This window comes from Herpailurus yagouaroundi, unplaced genomic scaffold (assembly GCF_014898765.1).
Source record: "Herpailurus yagouaroundi ecotype Mexico unplaced genomic scaffold, PumYag 77, whole genome shotgun sequence".
Classification (NCBI taxonomy): Eukaryota; Metazoa; Chordata; class Mammalia; order Carnivora; family Felidae; genus Herpailurus; species Herpailurus yagouaroundi.
In genome coordinates, this window is record NW_024412388.1 from 906685 (window position 1) to 911479 (window position 4795).

General features: G+C 53.8%; 1 long non-coding RNA gene across 1 annotated transcript in view; it reads left to right on the forward strand.

The window, feature by feature from the left end:
• The window catches only part of LOC121019381 (uncharacterized), a 10129-nt gene extending 9281 nt beyond the window's left edge, over positions 1 to 848 (forward strand). The window contains exon 2 of the long non-coding RNA XR_005785559.1: positions 580 to 848. This is a non-coding gene — a long non-coding RNA (uncharacterized LOC121019381). The remainder of the gene's footprint in view (positions 1 to 579) is intronic.
• The last annotated feature ends 3947 nt before the right edge of the window (positions 849 to 4795 follow it).

Consider the following 4795-nt stretch of genomic DNA (forward strand, 5'->3'; position numbering starts at 1 on the left):
TTTCTTTCTTTCTTTCTTTCTTTCTTTCTTTCTTTCTTTCTTTCTTTTAATTAAAAAAAACTTTAAAGTAATCTCTACACTCAATGTGGGGCTCAAACACACAACCCAGAGACCAAGAGTTGCTCATCCACTGACTGAGCCAGCCAGGCACCCCAGGACCTTTGCATTTTCTATTCTCTACCTAGAGCACTTACCTGGGCCTTGATGTGGCTGGCTTTTGCTCCAGGAGGGATAGGATATAATTCAAGTTTCAGCTAAAATGTTACCTCACCTGCCCTGACTTTCCTGACTGCCCTAACTGTCCCCCTTCACAGCAGGCATTTCATCCTTCACAATGGTTTGTTCGTTTACTGATGGTCCGTCTTCCACCCTCTAGAAGGGGAGCTCGGTGGGGATCGGGACCTTTTATATCTTCTTCGCACCCAACATCTAGACGAATACTTGGCATGCGGCAGGCTGGATAATCCTACTAATATTGGCTAAATGAACATTGATCTGTGTGTGGGGTTTTCTTGAGGAAGTTTGATGAAGGTAATTGAATATGAAGTATAAAAAAGATTACTGGTTTTATTTTTCCAGCGTCCTGTCCAGAGGACCAGCACGGAAGACCAGCGAGAGGTGAGGGAAGCACAGTGTCTTCCTGTCACAGAGTTCGGGGGGCAGCCTCACCCCAGCTGCCAGCGGGACCCCCTTCTCCCCAGCGGCTCCCCGAGAGTTTCTTATGTGGTTGATTCCGTGTGGCTCTAGCCCAAGTGGAAAGTTTTCCCCACTGGACTGACTGCCTTTGTTGTTAGGAATGCTAATTTGTGTTTAAGGTTTGCTGCCACGTGAAAGAATTCAAATCACTACTTTGTTTTTTTGAGAGACAGTGAGTGGGGGGAGGGGCTGAGAGGGAGGGAGAGAGACAGAATCCCAAGCAGGCTCCATGCTGTCAGCACAGAGCCTGAGGCAGGGCTCGAACCCACAAACCGTGAGATCGTGACCTGAGCTGAAGTTAGATGCTTAACCTACTGAGCCACCCAGGTGCCCCTAAACGTGACCAATTGTACTTGCGTGTCTATTTAACTCGTGTAGAAAACATTCTGAGTGGCCAAGTTCGATTGTGCATTGGTTCTCAGGGCCTTGATTACTGAGAACAGCATCCCAGCTAAGCCCTGTTTCCTGTGGGCCCGTCCTCTGTCTAAGCAGACAGACGACCTCAGGCGACTGCAAGTAGTTTGCTTTTGATCTTTTCTGCCAAGTTTCCTCAGCTTCTCAAATGAATAGATTCCATCTGAAAACCATAGCGTTAATAATTACATCCTGAGCTCGAGAAAATTCTTCTGTGTCCCTGCCATTTCTCTATTTGGTGCATTTTCCCCCAGGAAAATAATAAAGCAACCTCACAAATATATCAGGCAGGGATTTTAAATTTAGCTAGTGCTGTTTCCCCTCCCGGATCCCTATGACTCACCTCTACCTCCCGGGGCCCATCCTGCTGCCAGGGTGGGTTCAGGCCAGCTCTCCGCCCAAGCTGCAGACTTAGTGCTGTCCCTTCCCTTTGGCTGTGAGCCCCCGGCAAAGTGATTACCCAAAAGGTAAATAATACAAAAAAGCTGCAGGCCGATGATTTCAAGAACCAAATAGACCAGCAGACCACACTTTTGTGGCTTTTCTAGATGCAGCCTAGGGCGTTGGTGTGCTCTGTCCCGGGGAAGTGCTGCCCGTGACTCCCGGGGACTAACTAAGGAGACGGTTTCCATACGTTCCAGGGCCGAATGCATGATTGTCCTGCTCAGTGCCATATGGGGAGAGCATGACGCCTCCCTGCACTAAACAGGAGAAAGAGACAGACGTCACTGCCCTGAGCTTGAAACCAGAGGGCTCTGCATGGGTCCTGCCTGACGGAGAGGTCACCATGTCGAAGGGAGGTCATGGACAAGTTAAGTAGATGTGCAGGGATCAAATGCGTTAGGTTTGAAATTTGAGTTTCTCTTTTATCTTCATTCCTGTGGTCTGGCACCAGGCCTCCTGTTCTGTGCTCTTGGTGGTACCAAGAAAGGGGCTGGGGGGGGCGCCTGGGTGGCGCAGTCGGTTAAGCGTCCGACTTCAGCCAGGTCACGATCTCGCGGTCCGTGGGTTCGAGCCCCGTGTCGGGCTCTGGGCTGATGGCTCAGAGCCTGGAGCCTGTTTCTGATTCTGTGTCTCCCTCTCTCTCTGCCCCTCCCCCATTCATGCTCTGTCTCTCTCTGTCCCAAAAATAAATAAAAACGTTGAAAAAAAAATTAAAAAAAAAAAAAGGGGGGGGGCTGGGGCTGTCGGGGCGTCTGGGGAAACAGCACAGACCTCATCTGAAACAGAGAGCCTTCCATTGGGGGAGACCTCTTGTTACGGATTTTGAGTTTCATCAGAGTCGTACTTGGAGGGTGGGTTCTCCCCCCCCCCCCCACCCCATAACAGGCATGGAATTAACCTAGGGAGTAACCTACATATTTTCCAGAGAAGGAAGGTGGCCTGACCCAGACCTCTGACTCGGGGAGCATTTCCTGAATCTTCCAAGGGAGGGGAGAAGTAGGCTGTTTCCATTTCACAGGTGTGGATGATGTTATAGTCTGGGGCTCGCCTCAGCCAGGCCGGTGGCTGGCCAACACAGAACCAAGGGCCTGTTTGCTGACCTTTGGTGGGGCTGCCCTGCATTGGCTCTCTGTTCTGGGGCAGCTGGAGCTTGTCCGAATGGGGCTGAGAATGAAAAAGGGGGGGCACTACCCGGTTACATCCAGAAGTGGCCAGAAGCTAATTTTCAAAAAACTTGAAGCAGGAATACTGAAAATCCCCATTCTTCAGATCCAAACAGACCAATCAGGGGCAATGGAAAACTAGAATGAAGCTTGCAGGCTCTGGGGAAGAAATTAAGCGTTTCGACTGAAGGTCACTAAATGTCCTGGTTACTCCGGACAGAGCTGCTTCTAGAGAGATCTGCGGGAGGTGCACCATACGGCAGGTGGCGGGTCGGTGTGTGCCCGCCACTTCCTTCCCTCTTTCTCTACTCACGGCTTTGAAACATGCTTGCCTCCAGGGCTCGAGGAAGATGAGGCGATTTGGTGAGAAAACAGCCAGAGCTATGGCTAAAATACCCGTCCAGTACAGCTTTGCAGTGGAAGGTTTCAGGTTAATTTTGTGCCTCAGGTAATAGAGGCAAGTGAAGAAAATAGCGATAGAGTCTGGTTCACCTTGAACTAATTGAATCAAGTCATTCAAGGTTAACACTATTTCTCAGAGGCTGTCAGCCCCTGGACCTTCTCAAATACAGAGAGGGCTGTGTGGGTGAGCCCCGCCTGGCTGCCTGACCAGCACAGAGATCAAAGCTTGGGAGTGAAAGGCAGAAACCCTGAGCAGCAGAGGTGCTGCCGACCAGGCTCATTTTGCTGGCTTTTGGAGACTCTGAGCCTGTGTCCTTTCCTACATTTATTAAGCACTTGTTATGTGCCAGAGGCTTAGACATGAGGGGTTCTGTGAGGAAACAAGCAGATAAGATCCCTGTTCCGGTGGGGGAGTCATAACAGTGCCAGTGGGCGCTCACAGCCCGTGCTCTGTGCCAGGCCGTCCCCTGGACACTTTGTGAGGGATGAACTCCTTACTCTCCCAAAATGTGTGCAGGACACCCAGGAATGAGGCCAGAAGGCCCCAAGACTTGTCCAGAGCACATGCACATATGTGCAGCGTGTGGTCATTCTGGGATCAGTGCTTCCATACCCAAAGAGGGCTGGCACAGCCCTGCAGGGAGGCGTTCACGCTCAGACCTGACTGGCTCTCTTAGGGCCTGTTCCTGGCTTCAGGATAGAAAGCTGGGAACCAGCCCCATCCTTGGACACTTGGCACTCAAGACTGTGCTGGAAATTCCCAGCAGCAAAGCCCTTTCTCCCTGCCCCTTTCTGGCCAGCGTCTGCAGTCATGGGAGCAGACTTAATGCCCTCTGGGACAAGTTTGCCCGTCCTTAGTGTTTTCATGGGAATTCACTTTCTGTTGTCAGCTGATATGGAGTCCAGAAGTGAATAAATGAGACCCAACAGAGATTAAAGTTTGTGATGTCTTTTGAGGGGAATTGCGCACAACTTCTGTTGGAAAGAATTCAAATAGAGAATGCTTAGGGCCTTGACTTCCTCAGCGCTTCGCGGGCCGCAGAGGGCAGATGTCACCTTCCTTACAGCCCAGCCATCTGCAGTGCCCTTCCAGAGGCGGGCACAGGTGTGACCGAGCCTGACCAGGCGGGACAGAGAAGTCGCTGCATCCTGTGACCAGGACCTCAGCCAGCGGAGCAGCCGCACTGCCCCCCACCCCCCCCACTTCCCTCCCCGTCAGGCCGACCCAGTGGGGGCAGTGGTCGCTCCGGCTCTGGCTCTGCCGCGAGTGTGAGGGGCTTGGAAGGAGCTGCGGGTTGGAGGGCGGGGGGTCTCTCCCAGTAGCCGGTAAGGCGCAGGAACGCTAGCCCCCTCCCCGCACCCGCCAAGTCTCCGGGACCTGTGACCCCCACGAACAGCCCCGGGACGAGGTTCACCGCGCCCGTCTGTCTGCAGGCGCCTGGCCAGGCAGCGGGAAGCTGCGACCAAGCGGGTCGTGGGCCTGGGTCGCCTCCCTGGCAGCGGTGGTGCGACGGGGAGTGCGGGACTCCCCCTCCCCGGGCCCGGAGCGCGGCCCGCCAGGGAGGGGGGCGCGGCCAGGCCGGGCGGGAGCCCGAGGCGGGGCAGGGCTGCGTGGCCCAGGGGCGGGGAGGAATCGGCGCGGCTCCCAAGTGCGGCGGGGGCGCGGCGGCAGGTGG